Source organism: Thunnus maccoyii, chromosome 24 (genome assembly GCF_910596095.1).
Source record: "Thunnus maccoyii chromosome 24, fThuMac1.1, whole genome shotgun sequence".
Classification (NCBI taxonomy): domain Eukaryota; kingdom Metazoa; phylum Chordata; class Actinopteri; order Scombriformes; family Scombridae; genus Thunnus; species Thunnus maccoyii.
Genome location: NC_056556.1, coordinates 2,013,514 through 2,031,972, shown reverse-complemented (window position 1 = coordinate 2,031,972; position 18,459 = coordinate 2,013,514). Strand labels below are relative to the sequence as shown.

The window sequence follows — 18,459 nt, the reverse complement described above, 5'->3', positions numbered from 1 at the left end:
GAAGAAAAGAAACTAGTGTGATGTTTTTATTGTGGTACAAAACCTTTTAATGGAGGATGTTGGATAGACGATGACATAAATGGTTCAACAAAACCATCTAGAGATCTGTGGTTCGCTTCCAGTTTCTAACCGAGTAGCTGAACTGAGTATGAAGCTTCGGGTCGCGTGATAACAGGTGGTTGTTGTGTTCAAAGATGGTTTCTGGTGTTGGATGTGATGTCATCCTTGATCTGTCTCCACTTACACCTCATCAAAGACTTTGACCGCTTCCTTCTCAGTGCTGTGACTGCTTTTAGTCTACCCTAACTCTCTTTCCCACAACCTTTCCTGAACCGCAACCAAATTTGTGACTAAACTATAATGGTTTTGGACGGCACCAACAAATGATGTCCTTCTGCAGACAGAGCGCCAGATTTGTTTGAAGGACTTGTTGCTGCTTATATATACAGTTGCCATCTTTGTTGCACAATGTAAAAGCAGTGAAAGTATAGATTTAATTGAACTTATCACTGCTTTTTCTCTGGATTAAAATGTCAGTATTATTATTAGCAGAAAGTGCGATGATGTCCGCTGTTTTCCGGATTTTCTAGACTGAAATCCTCTGTCTGCCTTTCAGGTTGGCACCAGTTTATTTGGAGGTTAATGGGAGCCGCAGCGACGGGCCAGCGACGTGGTCGACCACAATCAGTGAGTACCGAAAAACACAAGAGTGGGTGTTTTCATGTAGAAGGGTAGAGCGGCTGAGGGCTGACCTCTGCTTTCCACTGCTGTGAGGAGCTTTGGTTCTGCTCCAACAATCACAACAAAACAAACGCCCACCTTTACACGACATTTGATGCGTTTTAAACGTGTTGGTTTTATTTAAACATTCGTCACGGCTTCACAGATCCAATCAAATCAAACCTTTCTCCTAGAAATTACGTTGATATACGGCTTGATTGTTTTTCCAAAATCCTTTCTTGTAACAAACATAACTTTCAAATGAATGAAGGTTTAGACAACAAAAATACTTTAGTTGAGGTTAGTTAAGACTGTATTAAACCAAGATCACAAACTTTCCTTCACCTTAACCAAGTGCTGCAAGTGCAAGATACTTTTGTGGCATAAAAATAATGATTGCACTGTGTATGACAGTTAGATCCTGTCTTGTACTGCAAAATTGCAACATCAGCAGACTCATCAGCTGAATTTAAAGGAAGTTCAGTATTATATTTATAAAGAGGAAGATGTAGAAATTAAAATTCGTTGGAGACAGGATGAGACATGTCATCTGGGGGACAGTTGGGCAAGATGGTTCCTGGACAGGAGAGAATAGAGAAAATAGACATGACGTTATCTATAAATCTGTATTTTGATAGATTAAGAAAAGAACTGTAACGCCCACTTGACGTGTATAAAACCCTGTTGTAGGCCTTTTTCTTTGTAACCTCATCCTGCGTGTTGCATTGTGAAACACTCCTTCTTGCACAAGAAAATAAATACTGTCTCTATTGTTAAACGGTCATTAAGAAGACATTATTGCAATTTTTCTGTTGACAGAAAACGTTTCCTTAAAAAAACATATTTGCTGTTGCAATTTAGTAGTACATAACATAAATGTCATTTCTAGGAGACAACGCAAATCAAATAGAGATTTTTTGGTTTCTTGGTGTCCGATACGCGACTCGTTTTAGAATAGAGATTTAGAATATTGTCAGGACTTCTCAACTGACATATCACACTGATACAGGAAGTGATAACGTTTAAGTGCAATGAAGAGGTTGACCAGCAGCTATTAGAGCATGTTGTGTCCCTTCAGCCTCCTGATGTAAAAATAACAAACTTTATTTATTTAGCACCTTTCCTAACAATGTAACAAAGTGCTTCACAAAAGGATAAAATCCAATAAAACAATAATAATAAAATATAAATAAATACAATGAAAAATGGTTCCAAAAAGGTCCTTGTTGAAGCAGAATATATGAAGCTTTTTACATTTCACATCTGCCAAAACAAGACTTAGTTAACACTGTTGACAATAAAAATGCATCTGTGCTTCAAACAGAAAGCATCTGTTCCCTACAGCGTATATGGTACAATGAATCTTATATACAAACACGTGGAGGTTCATTTTCATGCTAAAAACTCTTCGTTTAGCCGGTGCATTTCTGGATTCACCGTCACTGCTGCAGGTGGCTGTAATAAAACACTCAGCAGCTCCGGGCCTGAAGTTGAAATCTTCAGCTGTAGAAAGAATCAACAAGAGTCCAAACTCTGAGATGTTAAGCTGAGGATTAGCTATCTGACTTCATCGCCGCCCGGTTTTCGTTTAGAAAAGGCTTTCGTTTCACGCTTTTGTTTTCTCTGCAGCGGTCGGTTATGGCTGGAAGCCTCCTTTACGCCGAGACCACCAAAACGAACCTCAACAGTGCATTCGTCACGCAGAGTCGCGTTTCATAGCAGCGTTCATACCAGTATAATGATATCTGAGGAAAAACAAGCCTGCCTAAGAGATCTGTTAGATCTGGAGTTCTGCTTTCGGGACATGTCGGAGTATTGCTGATGTAATCCGAAAATCATCAAACACAAGAGACTTTTTTTTTTTTAAAAAAAGACTGGATACATATTGAGGTTGACCTTGAATTTGAGAGGCAGGTAAACAATAGATTTATTTGTTTTTCTGCTGCAGCGGTGGATTATCTTGCAAACATAATGACACCCTTGAGTGTGTTTTTCATTATATTTTGAGCACAGTTCATCATTTATAGACACGTGAAATGCTACCAAAGCATATTTAGATTGTAACTGTAAACTCAGCATTTCTATGAAAAACCCAAAAGGCAGAGATACTTAATCCATTTATCTTACCTTATATAATATCTTATTGACAGTATATATATTCTGTTTGTCCATATTCCCATCCTAGACTCCAGTCTTTCAATGGCTCCACAATTCCAGCAACTAGAAATATTCTTGTGCGTGATTTTTCAACATTTCCTCTGAAATTCAGCATGACAGATTTGATATCTTTGGAAACATTTCGATTGCCGCAGGAATTTAAAAAAGGGTGATGTGGGTTTTAAACAATATCTGGCTGCACAGTGTGAGTTTATAATGACTGACTGGTCAGGTGGGTCAACGGGGTGGAAGAGGGTAAGATTTCAGGATTTTCAGGATGAAGTCTGAATTGTTGTTGGCTTCTCTTGTACAAGAATGTCTTCTGAGAAAGTTTCTGCATCCACATAGCTGCGAAGCTCTGAGTGACATTAATCCTGTCACTCAAATTTGACAGTTTATTTTACATAAATCTGCCTGCGTTGACAGTTGGTTTGCAGCCCAAAAGTTATGAACAATGTGTGCAGAAACACTGTCTGTATGAACAGAAGGGCATCCGTTATCTTTGCTATGTGTGTCAGTGTTGGAATATATCAGCCCATTAATCATCTGCTCACATTCCTAAAACAACTCGAATTTCTTTCTTTTCTGTCAAGAACAAAAGCAGAAATAGTTTAACGTTGTTATAGAGCCGCGAAAACCTCGTAGAGGGTAGACGCCGACGTGGGTGGCTGCGTCAACAAAACGTTGGACCTCAACGTGGTGGACCACAGTTTGCATCCCGTCTCCTTCCAACAGTCAAACTGTGGGTTTCTTTTAATCATGACCACGATTATACCTCAACCGAGTAGTTACAGTGCCTAAATAAACCTCAACTGAAGAGTTAGCAGATCAAGGATGAATGTCTTTATCATTTTTTCTTCTTCTGCCAATAGAAAACAGACTTATTATGAGGGTCTTCTTAGGAGAAAATGAGAAACAACATAGTTTAAAGGACTAAAACATACCTGGAGGGTGTTAAATAGCGATTGTAAACACAAATTGGAACAATTCTGCTCTGTATTTTGATTAATTTTGTAAAAATATGAAGGAATTATTAATAATAGAGTGGGCAATGGGAAATGGAATGGAAAAACAGACTGGATCTTTTATATTTTATGGATTTTTTGAATGATTGCTCGATCTCAGACAGTCAGTGTTTGGTAATATATCGTGTTTCAGGTCCAAACTGTAGCAGATGCCGGATGAAGTGTGACTATCTCAGCGTTTGTTGTATCAGTGGTGAAACAGATTCTCTCTCCTTTCTGTTTTTTTTTTTTTTTTTGACGAGCTATTGCCTAACTCACCCACTTAGAGAGAGATTAACCCCGTCAACCCTGATGCTCGGGATGAAAGGAGCTCCATTCAAAGCCTTGTTTGTGCTCTGCCCGTGTACCAAATCAATGGCAGGGAGTTGGGATCAAAAGCGCGCTTGCGATGTCCTGCGGTAAACGCTCCTTTAACGGACGCTCACCTGTACGCCAGACAACAGCTTCTTCTGCTCTCCAAAGGGGAAAAAAAAAGAAGAAAGAGACAAGAGGAAAACAAGAGCTTGGACACGCATGTGAACCCCAATGATCATGTTTGCTGCTGTCAACACCCCAGGGCTTAGAAATGGGAACTGGACCAGAAAGGCAAAAACACAGGGAGGAGGGAGGAGGAGGAGGAGGAGGAGGATGGAGGGAGGAGGAGGAGGAGGAGGGGGGAGAACCACCCAGGAATCATGCGAGGGTTTGAAAAAAGGGACTGTTCCAAATACGTCACGGTGGGGAGCGCTCATGTTTGACAGCTGGATGATACGGAGGAGAGACCTTCCTTCACCTCCAGCAGGGACATTTTGAGCCTCAGAATGACTGGACGGAGTAATAAGTCCTGGAACGACTTACAGCGTCCGTCAAAGCAGACACCTTCTCAGACACAGAAGACCTTTGTCTGAGCCTCCATGGCGACTGATCTACTGCGGCTGCTGAGACGATGCTCAAACTGTCATTTATAAGAGCAAAATGATGTTATATATATATAATTTCACCATGAAACTAGACAATGCAACAAAAAATCATTTCATAATTCCCAACTGACCCCATCTCCTAGAAATAATGTTTATATTCCAGTAAACTATTAATTAACATGTCTAGAAAGTCACATTATCCACTGGTGGTGACCACAGCATTACTACACCTTTTATGGTTATGTTTATTATTATTAATAATAATACAACTTTATTTATACAGCACCTTTCATACAGCTCAAAGTGCTTTACAATAAAGAAGAAGAAACAAGAGAATACAATAAAAACAATCAACAAAAGAGGCAGCGAATAGCAAGAACAGGTGTGTTAAGAAGAACAAAAGAATAAGAACAATAAAATATGTAAAAGCTGGAACAAAAGGAAGACTGACAGTTAGTTAAAAGCAATGTTGAATAAATAAGTTCTCAGTTGTCATTTATAAATGTTCACAGAGCTCGTAATCTCTTCGGGAACTCGTTAAAAACCGGCAGCAGAAGATGATGTTTAGAGTCTGGAGAACTCGCTGGAGGTCAGAGAAAGAACAAAGTCTCGGTTTTATACAGAAGAAAAGTCTGTTGTTGTTTATTAACCTGAACTAAAGCGCTTTAGTTGCCTAAACTAACCACAAACACGACCTGGATCACCTGCCGTCCACCTCGACCTCCTCCCTCATATGAACCCAACACGATCGGTAAAATAATTTATTTGTATTTATTGTTTTAGTGTTTATTTATGGCGACATGCTGGGCGACTGATCTGCTGTATCTGCATGTCTCTTGTTTCTTTAAACCTGTCAAGATTACACAAGCTGCAACAAAAATTTAGCAGCAAATCTGATTAAATTTGAGTAGAAATGTTGAGGATTAAAAGATTTGTAAAATAAGAGAATTAGGACGTGCAGTAGCACCCGAACATTGTCACCATCACTGTCCTTTTGATGAACCTTTATGTTTCTACTCGTCTTATCAGGAACTTGACGTTGCAGCAGAGAAAATCAGCTCGTCATTGCTGCTACTTTTGCCCAAATACAGCAACTAAAGTCTCAACTATCCAACCAAAACATCTGATTCACTTCTTTACAATCTCAAACTTCAGGACTGGATGTGTTTCTTATTCTTTGTGGCTCGTCTTCGTGTCTCCTCACACATGGTTTTTGTATCCATGTCACATTGCACCTGATGGCGTGCGTCCAGCCTCCGTCACAGCTTCCTTCCTTCCTGTTTCCTCGGCGTCTGAGTCTGATGTGGATTGACTTGACGTGGCCGGAGCCTGTGGCGAGCTCCGCCGGCCTGCCAGCCCCCGGGTCGCTCTCTCAATCAGGGGACAGAGCGGAGGGGGAACAAGCCCCACGCTGCGCTGAGGAGAAAGATCCCCGAGGGTGCTGTCACCCTGCACAACCTCCCCTCCCTTCCCTCCCTCCTCTTCCTCCCCCCCCCCCAATCCCTGTAATCCCTCCTCCTCCCTGCTGCCTCCCTCCACCAACATCACCCCCCCCTCATCTTCAAAACCCCGTATTCAGGGAGCAGAGGAGGACATTATTCAGTATGTTTATCATAATCTATGAGAATCTCTTTTATTGGGAAAAGTAATTTCACACATGCAGCAACGGAGGTCACATTAGCATGTAACACGGGACAAAAGGACAGAAGAAGAAGAAGAGTAGAGAGTAAATATTCCCAAACTAAACTGTTCAGTGAGGTTTGTGCCTCATGCAGACAAAACCTGGGGGCATCGAGTGCGTTTCCATCCACCTGTTTTTACTCACGATTTCAATTTTGCTCATAAAATAAAAAACCTGAACGGAAAAGAAAAAAGTCGAAATGTTGCATCAGAAACATCAGATGTGTGTGGAGTATGTAATGTTCCTCAGATGAATACATGAAACTAACATAAATGTCATGTTTCCATCATGTTTTCCATCGTTTGAGCTTTGACTGCTGCTCTTTTCTCATTTTCATGTTGTTTTTGAGCTCATGATTTGGGTTAACTGATGTATTTTATGAAAATTACATTAAAAAAGTGGATGTTTTATATTCGAGGACAAGACATGAGTTATTCTCACTGAATGTTAAGAGTGTCTCACACAGCATTGTTGAATCGGCTACACAAATTTGGGATTAATGTTCTGCTTTAATGAACATATTTTAATGTTTTACTCTTATTTAACTTATAATCAGTGGTTCAATTGGTTTATTTTAGGCCTGAGGATGTAAAATTATCCAGTAAGAGAGTCTCTGTTGTTCTTAATCGTCTCACAGCTTCATAAATTTAAGTCACAATCTCTGAAAATGTAAAGTTTCAACCTTTTAAACATTTGATTTGTTAGTTTCCTTCTTTCAACATCTTTCTTCCTGCTTCGTTCTTTCTTCCTTCCTAAAGAAACCTGAGAACAGGAGTTTTCCATCCGTCAACCAAACTAAACTACTACGAGTACTTTTACTGCAGCTACTTGTTTACTTCTTACTTGACGAAAGGATTCGAGTCTCAGATCTTTCTTCTTTCGTGGTCTTGTTTTGGCGTCTCCTCGTCAGCCTTCGGAGCTGCTGAATTGACTCATTACATCTGCCCTGAGAGGAGGCCCTCGGTGGTGGAGAAGACGAGGAGCAGCGAGGACTCGTAGCGGCGGGGACGAGGGTGGGGGTGGGGGGAGGAGCAGGGCGGGGGGGGGGGGGGGGGCTCGTGGTTAGTGGTTAGTGGCACTTCATTCATCTGGCTTGAGGCCTGCCTTTGTCTCGATGGCAGGTGCTTCTAATCCCGCTGTCAGAATAGGGCCGGACAAGATGTTTGGACAAGCCCCTGTTTCACGTAAAGCAACCCGCCCCCCCCTCCCACCCCCTCCACCCCCCCCACCACACACATATTCATCCACCCCCACTCCCAAACATGTGATATGATCCATACCGCATGGTAGAGTCATGCCTGATTATCCTGTGAAAGAGAGTGAATGAATGTACGCAACGTCGGTGATGAGTCCTCATTCATGTCCGCTGCATTTTTCAAACACGCATGAAAATCAGCTGTTCGATATTTGAACATGAACAGTCTCACATATAGAAAATGCTGCAATAAAACCACAATTTTAAGATAAGTTTTTTTTATGTTTCTCTACAAGTTGAATATTTTATCTGTTATCTAATTTCTCTTTTTTAAACTTTTAGGAGGCAACAAGCCGTAAAACTAAACTAATGAAGCCATGAATTTGACCAAATATCTGCAAAACCAAAAGTGGAAAGTAACTAAATACATTCACTCAACTACTGTACTTAAGTACAGTTTTCAGGTACTTGTACTTTACTTGAGTATTTCCATGTGATGCTACTTTCTACATTTCAGAGGGAAATATTGTACTTTCTACTCCACTACATTTATTTGACAGCTTTAGTTACTTTTCAGATGAAGATTTGACACAATGGATAATATAACAAGCTTTTAAAATACAACACATTGTTAAAGATGAAACCAGTGGTTTCCAACCTTTTTGGCTTTTGACGTCTTACAAAAAGCAGTGTGTAGTCGGGGTCACATTTCACATGTCTATGAGTTGTTAACAGCTCCACCAAATAGTGATTTTTCCCTCTAAACTTCTCACATGCTTTCATTTCAATAAATGTTCAAATGATCCAATATTTCAGCAAAAATCAAAGATTAGAGAAAAAGTCCAAAAACTGAAAACAGATTTGTGTATCAGAACTTTGTTTTTTCTTCTTTCCTCTCCCATTAATCATCTCACCACCCCTCAGATTTATCTGCTGACCCTTTGGAGGGGCCCGACCCCTAGGTTGGGAACCACTGGACTAAACTAGCTAACTGTATATAAAGTAGTGTAAACTAGCTCCACCTCCAGCAGCTACAACAGTAACATGCTGCTCTAACACTGATGCTTCACTATTAATAATCTAATGATGTCATATATAATAATATATCAGTCAGAGGGACCAAACCACTACTTTTACTGCAATACTTTAACTACATCAAGCTCATAATACTTATGTACTTTTACTGCAATACTTCAACTACATCAAGCTCATAATACTTATGTACTTTTACTGCAATACTTTAACTACATCAAGCTCATAATACTTATGTACTTTTACTGCAATACTTTAACTACATCAAGCTCATAATACTTATGTACTTTTACTGCAATACTTTAACTACATCAAGCTCATAATACTTATGTACTTTTACTGCAATACTTTAACTACATCAAGCTCATAATACTTATGCACTTTTACTGTAGGAGGATTTTCCATGCAGGACTTCTAGTTGTATTGGAGTATTTTTACATTACTGTATTGGTACTTTTACTGCAGTAAAGGATCTGAGTACTTCTTCCACCGCTGTGCAAAACTACTGTGATGACGTTCTTGTGAGATTCAGCTGTAGTTTGTCTTTAGTGCGGATTAGCACGCTAACATGCTAACATTTTAAATACCTGCTAAATCTCATGTGTTAGCATCGATATTAGCATTAACTGTTTCAAAGTGCAGCATCAAGGTCGGTCAATAACTGGTTTGTACGACGTGTTCGAGCACGTCAGAAACTAAAAGTGTTCACAGTTGAAGGTGGAGGGAAAAGCCGACCATCATACGGAGGGAATGTGGGAACAACGGTGCATGTTTTTAGGCGTTCATGGTGTTTCACCTGGCTATTCACATCAGAAGTGACTGAAATGGTTGAAGAGAAGTCGAAACAGTGACGTCTTTCTCAGTGTGAATGTCCGTTTTGCAAAGTCACAGAAATGGCTCCACACCCCCTCCCTCATCAGACCTGTAGGAGTTTCAGGAGCTATTTGACCATCCGACAGTACATCTGAAGGAATATATCAGCCCCTTCACATCGTACTTAAGCTTTATTTATTCAGTCTCAGATCAATGGAGACTGTAGAACAGATACACAAGATCCCAACAAGACAATTCAGTCACACATATGCTAATTAATTGCTTAATTTTGATGCACGTCATTGCATCAGGATACTCCTCTGTCTTATTTCCCAGCTTTGACAAGTGAATCTCATCTGCTGCTCAGATCATCTTCTGTAACTTAATGTCTTTTTCTGTCTTTTTACGCTGCGTTCAGTGTCATATGAGCTGCAATAAACACAATGTAGTGCATCTAAGTTGCATTTTAGTCTCGTTCACCAACAACATCAGTATTTTCTGAGAGAAAAACTCTGAATCTAAGTAACTCCAGCTGTCAGATAAATTCTTCTTAAATTTAGAGGAGGGAAAAGTCTCCTAAAATGGAAATAGTTGACTAAAATAGTATGGCTCATGGTTCAGCTTTCAAGTGTGTGACTCATCAGTCATAGGAGAGAAGGGAAAAGGCACAGTAACAAACCACATATTTACATTTCAGGAACGCAGATGGCCTTTTAGATAAACGCCTCAATCTTTATCTCTTAATGATTAAAGTGCAACATCCCAAAAGATCCAGATTTGGTTAAAAAAAAAAAAAAAAAAAAAAAAAAAAAAGGTTTTGTGTTTGAATGCAGGAGAACAATCGTCTCTCTTTCCTCTTTCAGTCAGTCTTGACCTTCCCTCAGGCTTTATCTCTACTAGCTACCCCCCCGTCCAATCAGCATCCTGGATTTTTCTATTGATGACTTTATTGTCTAAGTGTCAGCTGGAGATGTGACGGAGTAAAAAAGGCCCGAATCATCATCATCATCATCGTGCACTTTTAGCTTCCTCATCCTCTCAAATATCGGCTGATTGAATGTAATCTCGTTGTTCGTGGTTATAATAATGCCATTGATTTTGGCCTCAGGGGTCAAGCGATGACCTCTAAAAGGCCTTCTTTTGTTTGCTTCACAAGGTTGAAAATCACATTACAAGCTCTCGTCCTTAATCTGTTTTTTTTTTTCTTTCTTTCTCTGAACTGAACTGATCGGATCCCGGAGGTCAGGAGGAGAGACGAGGAGGATGAGGAGGAGGAGGATGATGCCGGCTCACTGAAAATCCTTGGGAAGTTGTTTTTTTTTTCTCAGCGTTAACCTGGTTTCTGGCTGCCGATGGTGGTCTATTTTTGGGGGGGAGAAGAAGGGGCCGCTGCTTTATTTTGGATTCCTGGTGGCCCGGCTGCTCAGCCCGAGGTCTCCGATAACCCAATTTGAGTTGACTTTGCCCGTTCAGGGAGAGCCGTGGCCCGGGGCTACGCACTGTTATAATTCAAGTAATACAATGAAGTCAAACATAACCCGTATCTACCCGCACTGTCGCACGCACGTATGCACACTTGATCACACTCTGCTAATTCATTTCTTTAAAAAGGCTCTGCTGTGCGGTTCAGGATCGATAGAAGAAGAGGAGGAGGAGGAGAGGATGCCGTCTTTATTTATCACCAAAAGATATGAAGACGTATGTAGGGTTCAACCAGTAAATGATGCCTTTTTATTGAATATTAGACAGAGAAATATGAGTTTTTAATGTAGTTGTTGTGCTTTTTAAACAGTTAAACAGTCTTTAGTTTTCTTTGACTGTCTCAAGGCTATTTCAGAGACTTTTCCACCCTAATAAGAGTAAATTACCTCCACTTTTGGCATTAATATAGATTCAGGGTTAGGGTTAGGGCGTCAGGGCGTTAGGGTTAGGGCGTCAGGGTGTTAGGGTGTTAGGGTTAGGGCGTCAGGGCGTTAGGGTTAGGGCATCAGGGCGTTAGGGTTAGGGCGTTAGGGTTAGGGCGTCAGGGCGTTAGGGTTAGGGCGTTAGGGTTAGGGCGTCAGGGGGTTAGGGTTAGGGTTAGGGTGTCAGGGTTAGGGGTTAGGGCGTTAGGGTTAGGGCGTCAGGGGGTTAGGGTTAGGGTTAGGGTGTCAGGGCGTTAGGGTTAGGGTTAGGGCGTTAGGGTTAGGGCGTCAGGGGGTTAGGGTTAGGGCGTTAGGGTTAGGGCGTTAGGGTTAGGGCGTCAGGGCGTTAGGGTTAGGGCGTCAGGGCGTTAGGGTTAGGATTAGGGCGTCAGGGCGTTAGGGTGTTAGGGTTAGGATTAGGGCGTCAGGGCGTTAGGGTTAGGGCGTCAGGGCGTTAGGGTTAGGGCGTCAGGGTGTCAGGGTTAGGGCGTCAGGGCGTTAGGGTTAGGATTAGGGCGTCAGGGCGTTAGGGTTAGGGCGTCAGGGCGTTAGGGTTAGGGCGTCAGGGCGTCAGGGCGTCAGGGCGTTAGGGTTAGGGCGTCAGGGCGTTAGGGTTAGGGCGTCAGGGCGTTAGGGTTAGGGCGTTAGGGTTAGGGCGTCAGGGGGTTAGGGTTAGGGTTAGGGTGTCAGGGTTAGGGGTTAGGGCGTTAGGGTTAGGGCGTCAGGGGGTTAGGGTTAGGGCATTAGGGTTAGGGCGTTAGGGTTAGGGTTAGGGCGTTAGGGTTAGGGCGTCAGGGCGTTAGGGTGTTAGGGTTAGGGTTAGGGTGTCAGGGCGTTAGGGTTAGGGCATTAGGGTTAGGGCGTTAGGGTTAGGGTTAGGGCGTTAGGGTTAGGGCGTCAGGGCGTTAGGGTGTTAGGGTTAGGGTTAGGGTGTCAGGGCGTTAGGGTTAGGGCATTAGGGTTAGGGCGTTAGGGTTAGGGTTAGGGCGTTAGGGTTAGGGCGTCAGGGCGTCAGGGCGTTAGGGTTAGGGTGTCAGGGTTAGGGGTTAGGGCGTTAGGGTTAGGGCGTCAGGGGGTTAGGGTTAGGGCATTAGGGTTAGGGCGTTAGGGTTAGGGTTAGGGCGTTAGGGTTAGGGCGTCAGGGCGTTAGGGTGTTAGGGTTAGGGTTAGGGCGTTAGGGTTAGGGCGTCAGGGCGTTAGGGTGTTAGGGTTAGGGCGTTAGGGTTAGGGTTAGGGCGTCAGGGCGTTAGGGTGTTAGGGTTAGGGCGTCAGGGTTAGGGCGTTAGGGTTAGGGTTAGGGCGTCAGGGTTAGGGTTAGGGCGTTAGGGTTTGGGCGTCAGGGTTAGGGTTAGGGCGTCAGGGTTAGGGCGTCAGGGCGTTAGGGTTAGGGTGTCAGGGTTATATTAAAAGAGCATCCACCAACTTAGCATGCTACTCCTGTAACGTTGTCGGACTCATGATGGCAGTTCTTTTTTAAAAAAGGATACCAGAAATATTGTCATTTTCATTCCACACATCCTTCTTCCTTGTCATAACCTGGCACCTACATTACCCACAATGCAACCCGACTGCTAACAGTTAGGTTGGAGATTCAGGTGCGTTTAGCTAGTAGCGGCTAACGTAGCCTCCAGCAGAAACGAGCAGCTACAGAGGTCTCAAGTGACATCACTCGAGGCAATTTATCAGATTTCAAGCAGCAAAAACATCTTCAACAGTCCAAGTTAGACGAATAAAGTGAGTCTTCCTATGTTTTCCAACTGAGGATTATTTAATTATCAATTAATCTGTCGATTAAATGTCAGAAAAATCTGTCTTTCTGTCCAACCAACTGTCCAAAAACCTCAAAGATATTCACTTTACATCATGTAAAACAGACAGAAGCAGCTGTTTTTGTATGAATTAAAGTCACGGCTGACACATGACATATGCTGCGCATTACTCAAGTCAAGTAAATTTTATTTATACAGACCAAAGTAATAAATTTGTCAGACTGTTTTTCTTACAGTCTGTATCCTTGAAAAAAAACAAACTCCCCATAAAAACCTTTTAACCAGACAAAAAAGATGAGAAATCTCAGTGAGTTTAATCTAATTTACTTAAAATACAACGTTCAGTAAAAACATGAGCACTAAATAATTATATTATTGTGTAAGAACACACTGTTTGCTGAGTCTGACCCCAATTATTCAGGCAGAGCAGCAATTTACAGAAAACAGGGTGACCTATATTTGAAGAGTGTAAGAGAAGAAGTCACGTTACTGTAACTGAGAGCAGAAAATCACACTAATACAGGACAAACAATGAAAACAGCCCTGATATGAAGAAGCTGACAGTATTCAGAGGAAGAGGAGACACTCCATGTGTTGATGAAGATGGCCGAAAGCTCTGGAACAAACGAGTAAGTGGAGCTTTTAGTTGAGGTAGTTTTTTGTGAAACCGCAGCGTCCAAGGTCAAGGATAAACTCTCAGGCTAATTCAGTCCATCAGTGCAGATACTGAGCTCCGTCTTACATGCAGTTCATCATGTTCATCATGTAACAATTGATTTCCATGCATGTCCCAGTCAATATTGATTAATATCTTGATTAATGGGGCTGACGGCCGCGGGGGGAGTGTGTGTTTGTACGTGTGTATGAGCAGTTTGGGGGGATTTGGGCCTGCAGTGTGCTGGGAACTTAATGCTTTATTGAAGGGCTGAGATGTGCTTGCTCAGAGCAATAAGCCATTGTTTGACTTGGCACGGCTCGGGGCACCCCGGGGTCTGTGCCATGAAAGGCTTTCTGTTAGATGCCCGAGTGCTCATTGTTGGAAAAAATTGTCCCCCAGAAAAATTAGCATAGAAGAATCCAAAATGCATAATGTTCTGCAAATGACAGCTGCTTAGCTGAAACAAAGGAAGCAAAATGGCTTTTGGTTGCGCTGCACTTGTTATGGTAATGAACCCCTCTTGCTTGTCTTCATGGGCAGCGCCATACAAATCATGGATGCTTTTTTTTTTTTTTTTTTTTGCATTGTTGTCCCTGCATGTTCTTTATCACACAAACCTGAGAGCAGCCCTGTGCTTGAGTTTCTGTGATTCATCTTCTCTCATATAAAAAAGCTATTTTAGATGTTTTAGACTCTTATTTGTGACCTTTATGTCGTAAATTCAGGTTTCTTTTAGTTTTACAGGACACCTGTATTACAGATTAGCACAGAAACCCTATTATGCATCAACATGGCTTTATAACAAATCAATCCGTTCTCTAAATTATAAAATAGTCTCATTATCATTTAAAATGTTTGACGTTCTGCGTCAAATGTAAACTTGACCTCCTGAGAAACAAGGTCTGTCTCTGAGAAAAAGGTCCCAGCTCTTCTCACCAGGCCCTGCCGCTGGTATTTAGTATGCTAATGTATTCTCTCTCTGCTAATTCAGTGCCGGGCTGAGAAACAAAAAAAAAAAAAGTGAGCAGTGAAAAGGATCAGGTTTCAGCGGCGCTGTGCGGAGCCTAATGACCAGCAGATTAATCATGGGACACGTGGAGCGGAGCCACTGTCAGGGAAGAAAACTTCTTCTGCACAAACTCTCCTGCATGCTGCCTCTCGCTGGCTGGCAGCGCTAACGTCTTACAGAGCAAAAAAAAAAAAAAAATGTCCGAACCCGAGGACGCAGGACTGGATGTTTGTTCAAGTCAGAGCGAGTAGATTACCGGATCCACAGCAGCTAGGCGGAAAAGTGAACTATAGACACTGTCATTTACAATAAGGGCCTGTTATTTATCAAGTTATTTATGAGGCTTCACGCTGACTTAACAGCAAGAAAAAGGGCTTGAAAAATGTTTTTACGACTGTCAGAGCAACAAAAGGGTGAAATTTGAAATGCATAAAATAGCTGTATGTTTATATGAATGAGTGCAGGCAAATAACAACAACATATTAGCAGAAGATGATGCCAGAATAAACACACACTACAGCATAAAGTGGCTATAATCGAACTTTAGTGTTGTGGTTCACTCTCAGCGCTCTCATAGCGTCGTTTTTTAGAGATAAAGCTGTAAAAAGCCGCTGTACACTACCTGCTCAGCACCAAAGCAAACACAAACACAGTTAGCTGTAGACTAGCTGGTGAACATAGTGGAGCATTTAGCAGCTAAAGAGCCAGATATTTCCCTCAGGAGTTGGTAGAGAGTAAAAACAGAAGCTAAAAGAGAGTGAATATTGGACTCACATTCACCAGGTGGACCGAAAAAAAAACTGTAAGAATGAAGTTTGATTTATTGCTGCAGGTTGTTGCAGGGCAGTTTCTGCAGAAACACGACTGTATGAGCTTCCTGCATGGAGTCATTTACAAAATTTATTGTCAACTCTGTATCTTAGCTCATAATCTGTAGCTCATAATCATCACACATTCCCAGATAATCTCTCCTCCTACAGGTTGGAGCTCTCCTACGACGTTATTTAGATGGACTAGATATATTCGTCACACTCATCACACTTCATACAGGCCCAAATTAACAAAAGACACAGAGCTTGAAAGCTTGAAACAGATATTTTGAGTCTAAAAGGCCGAGGATATGTCAAATTTAAAAACTCTTCTTGCACGTAAGCTAATGGCTGCTGTAAAACCCAGGAAGAGACGCTGAACGTTGGCTAATATTCAAAACACCAGGTATGTAGGATGAAATATCAGATTCAGTCCTTCACACAGCAGCACATCTCTGGCCTTTTCATGCCTCCACAGACCTTCATTTCATCACCAGAAGTCATCTCTGTCTGTAACTGAGTCCCTAAAACCGTCACGTCAGGCTCACAGAGGTCAGTCTTCAAGTCTTCTTAGTGACAAACGTCCTCTCTGTGTTTCCTCAGACAGTTAAACAAACTGGAGGTGTGAGGTTTGACAGTTATAGACGTTTACCAGGCAGGGAGGGTTTAATGACAGAGACTACCCAGCTGCATTATGGGAAATGGAGTTTTACCCATACAAGAGAGAAAAAGTCAGGAGAGCAGAAATGATGTGATGGAGGACAGAAACAATCCTCGATTTGTGTTAAAAATGTATTTAAAAGTCTGTGTGAAGCTTCTATTCAGCTTCATCAGTCTGAGTTAGTCATATCAAGTGGATATCTGACACATTTACAGTCTTTTTAGCATCAAATTCCCTCTTTGTGTTTCCTCGGACAGTGTTTAGTAACAAAAAGAGGGACTTTGGCACTAAAAAGACTGTAACGTTGAAAGATATCTACTTGATTTGACTTCATATTAGCTTCAGATAAACTTTTAAATACGTTTTAACAGTCAGTATGAAGAGGAGGAAAAACATGTTTCACTGTCTCTTTAATCTCAGTTGAATTTGTGACATCACAACTAGTTTGTAGCCAATCAGGGTCCAGGACTTACACAAATGCCTCCAGTGCAGTAGAAGACATCTTTTGTCTTGAAAAAACATAAGAGACACAAATTATTATTCAATCTGTTTCAAATTTTTATGCATCTTAAAAAAAATGTCAACAACAGTAAGTTGCATTAGAGCCGAGTCGTAGAGGCAGATTCTTGCAGTGTTGCACCTCTGATGACATGTTTCGGTCAGGAAAGTTGCCAAAGTGGCTGGTAAAAGACTCACACGTTCACTCAGCAGCCTTCAGCTGTTGGCTGGTGGTGGTGCTCTCTCTCTCTCTCTCTCACCCTGCTCCGGTTTGCCATAAATTGTGACGAGGCGTGGTAAAAGCGTAAGAGTCACCGCGAGCTCCGGCGGTTCGGACGCTCCTGCGACTCGACGTCCCCCCCCCCCCCCCCCCCCCCCGCCCCCCGCCCCCCCGACTCCAGATCTGAGGGATATTTTTTTTTGGTGAAAAAACACGGATAGCTCAGTTTCTGCCACGTTCACAATGTGTCTTTATGCCGTTTTTTAAGGCCTGTTGCTCGGCGCTGAAAGAGATGGGCAGCGCTCGCCTCTCGCTCTTTGAAAATTAAGCTGCCGTTGCACGCCCATCGGCCCATTGTCCGCCGAGCAAGGGAAGCCAGGCGCTTGGTATTCCCGGCACAGAGCGGCTCTAAACTTTGGCCTTCGCTGTGTGCATTAGGAACCCGGCCCACTGCCATTCCAATTCTCTCCCTCGCCTTTCCAACTCAATCTCGCACCGTGCCCTCACCGCCCCTCCCTCCTCCTCCTCCTCCTCCTCATCCTCCACGAAAAAACCCTTCGCCTTTTTTTTTTTTTTTTTTACTGGCCATCACCCCAGAGAGGACATCTTGTTCTAGTTATTCTGAGATATGGGAATGTTCCAGTATCCTGAAACATCTCAACTACTGTACACGTGACCCACAGCGAGATGAAAATCAATCATCAAAGTCAGCGGAGAGGCGTCTCACCTGTTTTCTCATGAAACGCTCCCTTTCATATCAGCAGTGCAGCTGGTTTCTGTCCCCGCTCTCAGGCTTGATTAGAAGGCTGCAGAGGAAAGACTCGCTCCTACAATATGATTGGGAGCGTCACCTCTGATGGTGATTTATTCCCCCCCCTCCCCTCAACATGACATCTTCTCCAAAGTGTTTGCACTCGAGCTCTAGAAATTCACCTCAGTGTTTGTGTCTCTTCTGTCTCGCTGCGTCCAGAAACTTTCTGTTGTTTTATTCTTTATCTTTAAAATATGAGGTGATATTTAACTTGTCAAATGAGTCCATGAGGCCGTGATGTGAAAAATGATGCTGCGAGTGAAGAATCCACAGTCAGTTCTCACCATCTCTGCAGCTTTTTTACTCTCTTGTAGCTACTGGTTTTGTTTTTTTCTGGCCCATTTCCTGTCTGGTTGAGTCCCAGCTTGTTGTCTGATAAACGCTGAACTGTACCTGCCGACACACAAAGTTAGAGAGAAGAAGTGGAGAAAGCAGAACATCTGTCAGCTAAACAGCAGGATATTGTTCTCAGAAGAGCAAACCAGAGCTAAAAGCAGAGTGAATATTGGACTCAGATTGATCAGGTGGACACAAACACGACTCCAAATGATTGATAATCATTAAAAAAATCAATTAAAGAGGCTTTAACCTCTTAAAC

General features: G+C 42.3%; 1 protein-coding gene across 2 annotated transcripts in view; it reads left to right on the top strand.

Annotated features, from left to right (window-relative positions):
* LOC121891820 (ras-related protein Ral-B-like) overlaps positions 1-18,459 on the top strand; it is a 187,597-nt gene that overhangs the window by 129,182 nt on the left and 39,956 nt on the right. For both annotated transcript variants that reach the window (XM_042404427.1, XM_042404428.1), the window contains exon 4: positions 617-687. The gene's annotated coding sequence lies outside the window, so the exon portion shown is untranslated. The remainder of the gene's footprint in view (positions 1-616; positions 688-18,459) is intronic.